We start from the raw sequence: 10,560 nt of genomic DNA on the forward strand, positions 1-10,560 counted from the left end.
CAAACCTAATATGCAAAGTAAAAAGGACCGGGGGAGTAACAAATGAGTGATGCATGACACAACACATATGTTACTACCTTCTACACTAGTAACATGTGCATGTTACTGCTCTAAATTACTCCCCACTGTGACTAGTCTTAGAGCATGGTTAACAATATAGCAAGCAGCTGGCTATATAAACATGACATGTCATCAAGAGTTAGCATTATTAATTACTCAAGCAATAGAGTTGGCTACAAGGTTGACTATAAGGGTAGAACTTTTTTTAACTTTCTCTCTATCTCTTTGCTCTTTTTTTTTGAAGCTAAACGCCCTTCGGCACTTTATTCAATAGGCGTAAGCATGTCTGACTGAACAAAATCGGTCAACCAGCTAGGAATTACATCAAAAGTTACAGAGTGAGTATCAATTTCTAAAGCCTCCTTCGCTAACCGGTGGGACGCCTCATTTGACTGACAGCTAGAGAACCGGAGCTCGAAACCCTGGAGAAGATTACTTCCTCCATCTCCCGTAAAATATGATAGCCAATAGAATTCTGGGTTGACCTCCACAACCTTTGAATCTCTTGACAGTCTGTTTCTAGTAGCACTCTTTGCCATCCCATATCCCGTGCTAGGATCATTGCATCCTGGCATGCCAGCAGCTCAATCGCTAGGGGGTCAGTGGCTCCACCGTATTGTATACATGTTGCTTGAATGAAAATCCCTTGATCATCTCTGGCAATGATCCCAGCGCCACCCCTGCCCCGTTCGGAGTCGATGGCTCCATCTGTATTAACCTTAGTCCAACCTGCCTCCGGTCGCTGCCACTTAGGAGTGGGCATACTCTGATCTTTCTCCTTCAGCGGTAGCTTAAGTGCCCGCACAACCTCCTTGATAATGATCATTAACTGGTGTGGTTGATACTCTTTCTCACCATCTGTATAGTTGTTACGTGAATGCCAAATCGTCCACATGACTGTAATCATAATAGCTGCTTCATCCCTTGGTATGATCTGGTAGTCCACCATATCTCTACTCCATGTCAATGGATTTAGTCGTGGGATTTTGAGATCAAAGAACCGAGCAGCTGACTCCCAGAATTTGTTTGCACGATCGCATGCCATCAAACTGTGAAACGGTGATTCATCATCATGCCCACACATCGGGCAACATGACAACGTTCTGATGCGACGTATCTGAAGTTCACTGTAATTAGGCAAGAAACCTTTCAGCACGCGCCACCAGAACACTCTGATTTGGGGGGGGGGGGGGTACGTTCACCTTCCATAGCGCTCACCATGTTTCGCCTTCCCCATTAGAGCTTTCCACTTGCACTGATTCTCTTACCCTCCTCTCCATGGTTTCTCTATAGGCGGAGCGAACAGAGAATAGTCCTGATTTCTCCCAGGCCCAGGCCCAAATATCAGGCCCTGCTCGCTGTGGTCTTGGCATATGCGGAATTGTGTCTACATCTGGAGGGTAGAACACAACTTCGATGAGGTTTGAATTCCACTGATTTGACACGGGGTCAATTAAGTCAGAGACCAACTGAATAGAGATAGCAGACCGTGCGCCCATGGGTCTCATCGAACAGGTGCCTTGTATCCACTGATCATGCCACACTTCCGTCGTCGTCCCGTCTCCCACACGCCGAATAAGTCCACTTTTGAGCATCTCCCTTCCCTCAATAATTGCTTGCCATGTTTTTGATGCACCCGCCGGACATCCAACCGTAAAAAAATCCCCATTTGGGTAGTATCTACCCTTGAGCACTCTAGCACACAAACTATCAAGATTTTCAAGGAGTCTCCATGCTTGTTTAGCAAGCATTGCATCACTAAAAGTCTCAAAATCTCTAAAACCAAGTCTACCTTTGGATTTAGCTATGCACATCTGTAGGATCGAAAGTATGTCTAGAGGGGGGTGATTAGACTACTTGACCAATTAAAAATCTATCCTTTTCCCAATTTTAGTCTTGGGCAGATTTTAGCTATCTTAGCACAAGTCAAGCAATCTTAACACAATTCAAGCAAGCATGCAAAGAGTCTATGAGCAGCGGAAAGTAAAGCATGCAACTTGCAAGAATGTAAAGGGAAGGGTTTGGAGAATTCAAACATAATTGGAGACACGGATGTTTTTGTCGTGGTTCCGATAGGTGGTGCTATCGTACATCCACGTTGATGGAGACTTCAACCCACGAAGGGTAACGGTTGCGCGAGTCCACGGAGGGCTCCACCCACGAAGGATACACGAAGAAGCAACCTTGTCTATCCCATCATGGCCATCGCCCACGAAGGACTTGCCTCACTAGCGGTAGATCTTCACGAAGTAGGCGATCTCCTTGCCCTTACAAACTCCTTGGTTCAACTCCACAATCTTTGTCGGAGGCTCCCAAGTGACACCTAGCCAATCTAGGAGACACCACTCTTCAAGAAGTAACAAATGGTGTGTTGATGATGAACTCCTTGCTCTTGTGCTTCAAATGATAGTTTCCCCAACACTCAACTCTCTCTCGCAGGATATGGATTTGGTGGAAAGAAGATTTGAGTGGAAAGCAACTTGGGGAAGGCTAGAGATCAAGATTCATATGGTGTGAATGGAATATCTTGGCCTCAACCTCTGTTGGAAAAGGAAGTGCTTAGGAGGCGCTTAGGCACGCCTAGGCGCTAGGCAGTGGTCAAACGCCTTGCCTAGGGCATAAATGGAGGTCTAGGCAGGGCAAGCAAGGAATTATCTACCCAAGTAAGAAATCATGCCACATACCGCACTAATATGCAAAACGGGTTATATTCCAATGGCAGTAGATGGTAATCAACTTATTTATATGCCCTAAACTAATATCAACACCCATATAATAATCACAAAGACACTACGAGTAACAATTATATTACCGCCTAGGCCACGCCTAGGGCGCTTAGGCACTGCCTAGGCGAAGGCCAACCGCCTCGCTTACGCCTACCGCTTTTTCCAACCTTGGCCTCAACACATGAGTAGGTGGTTCTCTCTCAGAAAATGTGTATTGGAAGTGTAGGTATGTTCTGATGGCTCTCTCCAAGAATGAAGAGTGGGTGGAGGGGTATATATAGCCTCCACACAAAAACTAACCGTTACACACAATTTACTAATCTCGGTGAGACCGAATTAAGAAACTCGGTCGGACCGATTTAGCAAACCTAGTGACCGTTAGGATTTTCGATGGGACTGAGATGCAACTCGGTAGGACCGATATGGTTAGGGTTAGGGCATAACGTAATCTCGGTGTGACCGATTACACAAACTCGGTGGGACCGATTTTGGTAATAAGCTAACCAGAGAGTTGGTCAGGTAAACTCGGTGGGACCGATCGCTCATTTCGGTGGGACCAAAATGTTACAAAAGGGAAACATAGAGTTTACATTGCAATCTCGGTGGGACCGATCGCTCATCTCGGTAGGACCGAAACGTTACGAAGGGAAACAGAGAGATTACAACCCCATCTCGGTGTGACCGAGATCCCTATCGGTGAGACCGATTTGCCTAGGGTTTGTGGCAGTGGCTATGACATCTGAACTCGGTGGCGCCGGATAGAAAGAATCGATGGGGCCGAGTTTGACTTTTGGTTTAGGTCATATGTGGATGTGGGAAGGTAGTTGAGGGTTTTGGAGCATATCACTAAGCACTATGAAGCAAGAACCTCATCAAGCAACACCTCATCCCTCCTTAATAGTATTGGCTTTTCCTATAGACTCAATGTGATCTTGGATCACTAAAATATAAAATGTAGAGTCTTGAGCTTTGAGCTTGAGCCAATCTTTTTGTCCTTAGTATTTTGAGGGTCCACTTTCCTCATCCATGCCATGCCATTCATTGAGCTTTTCCTGAAATATTAATCTTGGAATACCATTAGCTCAATGAGCTATATGTTGTTAGGAATTACCAAAACCACCTAGGGATAGTTGCACTTTCAACATCTTATCCCAAGATTGCCAATGCATTCCTCTCTTGTCAAGTGATCCAGCCCACCAATATTTTGACATGTTTGTCAACAACTTCTTGCACAAACCTTTTATGAGTTTGAAGCAACTCACAGAATAGGCCGGTAAAGCTTGAACCGGTGGCTTCAAGAGAACCTCCTTTGTCGCACACGACATTTTCCTTTCACACCATCCTTGAACCTTGGCCCTTGCTGTTCATTGATGTGTCCAAACTATTGTTCTATGATCTTACCCGCAGCCGTGGGAAGACCTAGATACTTCTCTGTCATCGCTTCTCGGTTTATCTGTAGTACTGCTTTGACTCCCCTTCTAATCGATGCCCCACTGTTAGGACTAAAGAAGACATAACTTTTCATTTTATTTGCACTCTGACCAGAGCCCATGGTGTACTGTTCAAGTATCTCATTCAACCTTGTAGCACTCCAACCATCCGCTTTCATAAAAATAAAAAAATCTTCAGCAAACAAGAGATGGGAGACCCATGGTGCAGAGTAACTTATATGGATTCCCCTATCGATCCAGCCTCCATCATAATTTTGCAGCATACAAAATAGGCCTTCTCCGCATAGCAAAAATAGATAGGGGGATATTGGGTCACCTTGGCGGAATCCCCTGGTAGGACAAAACACCGGGAGGAGCTCGCCATTGACTTTAACTTGAAAGTTCACAGTGGTAACACACCTCATAACAAGGGATATCCACTCCTCCCCGAAACCCAGTTGTTGCACAAATATGCCCACTCGGCGTGATCATAAGCTTTGATCGTGTCAATCTTAAGCGCACACCATCCTTGTTTCCCTCCTTTCTTTCTCATCGAATGAATGCATTCATATGCTATTAGGACATTGCCGGTAATGAGCCGTCCGGGAACGAACACACTTTGCTCCTCTGCAATAATCTCATCCAGAATCTCCCTCAACCGGTTAGCAAAACTTTGGAACATAGTTTATATAGAACATTGCGTCGCGAAATTGGCCTATACTGGGTGATATTTTGTGGGTTCTTCACCTTGGGTATAAGCACAATCACCGTGTTGTTCACATAGTCTGGCATACTACCACCATTCAAAAACCCTAGCACTGCCATGGTCACATTTGGACCGATCAGATCCCAACACTACTGCAGGTTGGTCCAAACGCGACAGTACAATCAGAGACCCTTCGATGAAACTGTGTGTGATGCATTAATCACAAATGGTGATGTAATAAAACCATCAAAAAGATACAAAATGTTTGCGATGGCGGTGACATCAAACACGATTTAGATTAGAGTTGCGTGTGCGATGTGTGGCAAACGGTTAATCCAACAAAACTGTTTGCGATGAGGCAGAACAACATAAACGGGCAGCTAGATGAGGGTGTGTGCGATATACGGCATACAGTTCACTAGGATGAACTGTGTGTGATTAGGCAACACAATAGAAACGGTCAACCAGATCAAGGTGTGTGCGATGGTACGGTTCACTTCGATGAACTATTTGCGATGAGCCAAGACAAAAGAAATAGTTCAACTGAACAAGATGTGTGTGATACGCGGCAAACAGGTCCGTAATCAGAAATGTGTGCGAAGACCAGTAATAACACAAACGATTGCTGCTAATAAGCCGTGTGATTTGCTCTGAACACGCGGGGAATGGTCGTCTACAAGCCGGCCGGCAGTTGCGACGCTGCGTAGAGAGCGACGGTGTGCTACTACCTCTGTCTTGGTCTATTAGTCCCCTTTATATTCGGTGCCATATTTTGACCTTAAATTTAACTAACAAAATGTTAATGCATGTTATAAAAAATATATAATTGGAAACTATGTTCAAATACGAATCCGACGATATAATCTTTGGCGACATGCATTCGTATCTTATTAGTTAAGTCTCTAGTAAAAATCTGGCACAAAAATACAAAGACGACTTATAAACCAGGACATGATAGTAGGTAATTAAATCGCAAACATTTGTTTTTTATTAACTGTATTTGTACGTGTCCTTTCGTCCTCCTCTCGCACGTCTTGTTACCCCGCTGCTGTTGGGAACGCAGTAATTTCAAAGAAATTCCTATGCACACGCAAGATCATGGTGATGCATAGCAACGAGAGGGGAGAGTGTCGTCCACGTACCCTCGTAGACCGTAAGCGGAAGCGTTATGACAACGCGGTTGATGTAGTCGTACGTCTTCACGATCGAGCGATCCTAGTACCGAACGTATGTCACCTCCGCGATCTGCACATGTTCAGCTCGGTGACATCCCACGAACTCACGATCCATTAGAGCTTCGAGGGAGAGTTCCGCCAGCACGACGGCGTGATGACGGTGTTGATGAAGCTACCGATGCATGGCTTCGCCTAAGCACCGCTACGATATGACCGAGGTGGATTATGATGGAGGGGCCGGGGGCACCGCACACGGCTAAAAGATCAATGATCAACTTGTGTGTCATGGGGTGCCCCCCTGCCCCCGTATATAAAGGAGCAAGGAGGAGGCCGGCCGGCCCTAGGAGGGCGCGCCAAGAGGAGTCCTCCTCCTAGTGGGAGTAGGACTCCCGTTTCCTAGTCCCACTAGGAGGGGGGAGGAAGGAGTGGGAGAGGGGAAAGGCAAGGGGGGGCGTCGCCCCCCTTCCTTGTCCTATTCGGACTCAAGGGGAGGGGGCGCGCAGCCTACCCTGGCCGGCCCCTCTCTCTCTCCACTAGGGCCCAACAAGGCCCATTAGCACCCGGGGGGTTCCTGTAACCCCTCCGGCACTCTGGTTTTCTCAGAGATCACCCGAAACCTTTTCGGTGTCCGAATATAGCCGTCCAATATATAAATCTTTATGTCTCGACCATTTCGAGACTCCCCGTCATGTCTGTGATCACATCCGGGACTCCTAACTACCTTCGGTACATCAAAACACATAAACTCATAATACCGATCGTCGTCGAACGTTAAGCGTGCGGACCCTACGGGTTCGAGAACTATGTAGACATGACCGAGACTCATCTCCGATCAATAACCACTAGCGGAACCTAGATGCTCATATTGGTTCCTACATATTCTATGAAGATCTTTATCGGTCAAAACGCATAACAACATATGTTGTTCCCTTTGTCATCGGTATGTTGCTTGCCCGAGATTCGATTGTCGGTATCTCAATACCTAGTTCAATCTCGTTACCTGCAAGTCTCTTTACTTGTTCCATAATACATCATCCCGCAACTAACTCATTAGTTGCATTGCTTGCAAGGCTTATAGTGATGTGCATTACCGAGAGGGCCCACAGATACCTCTCCGACAATCGAAGTGACAAATCTTATTCTTGATCTATGCCAACTCAACAAGTACCATCGGAGACACCTGTAGAGCACCCTTATAATCACCCAGTTACATTGTGACGTTTGGTAGCACACAAAGTGTTCCTCCGGTATTCGGGAGTTGCATAATCTCATAGTCATAGGAACATGTATAAGTCATGAAGAAAGCAATAGCAACAAACTAAATGATCATCGTGCTAAGCTAACGGATGGGTCAAGTCAATCACATGATTCTCTAATGATGTGATCCCATTAATCAAATGACAACTCATGTCTATAGCTAGGAAACTTAACCATCTTTGATTCAACGAGCTAGTCAAGTAGAGGCATACTAGTGACACTCTGTTTGTCTATGTATTCACACATGTACTAATTTTCGGTTAATACAATTCTAGCATGAATAATAAACATTTATCATGATATAAGGAAATAAATAATAACTTTATTATTGCCTCTAGGGCATATTTCCTTCGGTCTCCCACTTGCACTAGAGTTAATAATCTAGTTCACATCTCCATGTGACTAATACCCAAAGGGTTTACTAGAGTCAATAATCTAGTTCACATCGCTATGTGATTAACACTCAAAGAGTGATCATGTTTTGCTTTTGAGAGAAGTTTAGTCTACGGGTCTGCAACATTCAGATCCGTGTGTATTTCGCAAATTTCTATGTCTACAATGCTCTACACGGAGCTACTCTAGCTAATTGCTCCCACTTTCAATATGTATTCAGATCGAGACTTAGAGTCATCCAGATCGATGTAAAAAGCTTGCATCAACGTAACTCTTTACGACGAACTCTTTTATCACCTCCATAACCAAGAAATATTTCCTCAGTCCTCTAAGGATAATTTTGACTGCTGTCCAGTGATCTACTCCTAGATCACTATTGTACTCCCTTGCCAGAATCATGCTAAGGTGTACAATAGGACTGGTAAACAGCATAGCATACTTTATAGAACCTATGACCGAGGCATAGGGAATGACTTTTCATTCTCTTTCTATTTTCTGCTGTGGTCGGGTTTTGAGTCTTTACTCAACTTCACACCTTTCAACATAGGCAAGAACTCCTTCTTTGATTGTTCCATTTTGAACTACTTGAAAATCTTGTCAAGATATGTACTCATTCAAAAAAACTTATCAAGTTCTTGATCTATCTCTATAGATCTTGATGCTCAATGTGTAAGCAGCTTCATCGAGGTCTTTCTTTGAAAAACTCTTTTCAAACACTCCTTTATGCTTTCCAGAAAATTCTACATTATTTCCGATCAACAATCTGTCATTCACATATGCTTATCAGAAATGTTGTAGTGCTCCCACTCACTTTCTTATAAATACAGGCTTCACTGCAAGTCTGCATAAAACCATATGCTTTGATCACTTTATCAAAGCATATATTCCAACTCCGAGATGCTTGCACGAGTCCATAGATGGATCGCTGGAGCTTGCTCACTTTGTTAGCACCTTTAGGATCGACAAAACCTTCTGGTTGCATCATATACAACTCTTCTTTAAGAAATCCATTAAGGAATGCAGTTTTGACATCCATTTGCCAGATTTCATAAAATGCGGCAACTACTAACATGGTCCGGACAGACTTTTAAGCATCGATACGAGTGAGAAAATCTCATCGTAGTCAACACCTTGAATTTGTCGAAAACATTTTGCAACAATCCGAGCTTTGTAGATAGTAACACTACTATCAGCGTCCGTCTTCCTCTTGAAGATCCATTTATTCTTAATGACTCACCGATCATCGGGCAAGTCAATCAAGGTCCATACTTTGTTCTCATACATGGATCCCATCTCAGATTTCATGGCCTCAAGCCATTTCACGGAATCTGGGCTCATCATCGCTTCCTCATAGTTCGTAGGTTCGTCATGGTCTAGTAACATGACTTCCAGAAAGGATTACCGTACCACTCTGGTGCGGACCATGCTCTGGTTGTCCAACGAGGTTTGGTAGTAACTTGATCTGAGGTTTCATGATCATCATCATTAGCTTCCTCACTAATTGGTGTAGAGATCACTAGAACTGATTTCTGTGATGAACTACTTTCCAATTCGGGAGAAGGTACAATTACCTCATCAAGTTTTACATTCCTCCCAATCATTTCTTTCGAGAGAAACTTCTTCTCTAGAAAGGATCCATTCTTAGCAACGAATATCTTGCTTTCGAATCTGTGATAGAAGGTGTACCCAACAATTTCCTTTGGGTATCCTATGAAGACACATTTCTCCGATTTGGGTTCGAGCTTATCAGGTTGAAACTTTTTCACATAAGCATCATAGCCCCAAACTTTAAGAAATGACAGCTTAGGTTTCTTGCTAAACCACAGTTCATATGGTGTCGTCTCAACGGATTTAGATGCATGGTGCCCTGTTTAACGTGAATGCAGCTGTCTCTAATGCATAACCCCAAAACGATAGTGATAAATCGGTAAGAGACATCATAGATTGCACCATATCTAATAAAGTACGGTTATGACGTTCGGACACACCATTACGCTGTGGTGTTCCAGGTGGCGTGAGTTGCGAAACTATTCCGCATTGTTTCAAATGAAGACCAAACTCGTAACTCAAATATTCTCCTCCACGATCAGATCACAGAAACTTTATTTTCTTGTTACGATGATTTTCCACTTCACTATGAAATTCTTTGAACTTTTCAAATGTTTCAGACTTATGTTTCATCAAGTAGATATACCCATATCTGCTCAAATCACCTGTGAAGATCAGAAAATAACGATACCCGCCGTGAGCCTCAACACCCATCGTATTGCATACATCAGTATGTATTATTTCTAATAAGTCAGTTGCTTGCTCCATTGTTCCGAAGAATGGAGTTTTAGTCATCTTGCCCATGAGGCATGGTTCGCAAGCATCAAATGATTCATAATCAAGTGATTCCAAAAGCCCATCAGCATGGAGTTTCTTCATGCGCTTTACACCAATATGACCTGAACGGCAGTGCCACATATAAGTTGCACTATCACTATTAACTTTGCATCTTTTGGCTTCAATATTATAAATATGAGTATTACTATGATCGAGATTCAATAACCCATTCACCTTGGGTGTATGAGCTCAGAAGGTTTTATTCATGTAAATAGAATAACAATTATCCTTGACTTAAATGAATAACCGTATTGCAATAAACATGATCCAATCATATTATGCTTTACGCAAACACCAAATAACATTTATTTTAGGTTCAACACTAATCCCGAAGGTAAAGGGAGTGTGCGATGGTGATCTTATCAACCTTGGAATCACTTCCAACACACATCATCACCTCACCCTTAACTAGTCTCTGTTTATTTTGC

The sequence above is a fragment of the Triticum urartu genome, chromosome 5 (assembly GCF_003073215.2).
Source record: "Triticum urartu cultivar G1812 chromosome 5, Tu2.1, whole genome shotgun sequence".
Lineage (NCBI taxonomy): Eukaryota > Viridiplantae > Streptophyta > Magnoliopsida > Poales > Poaceae > Triticum > Triticum urartu.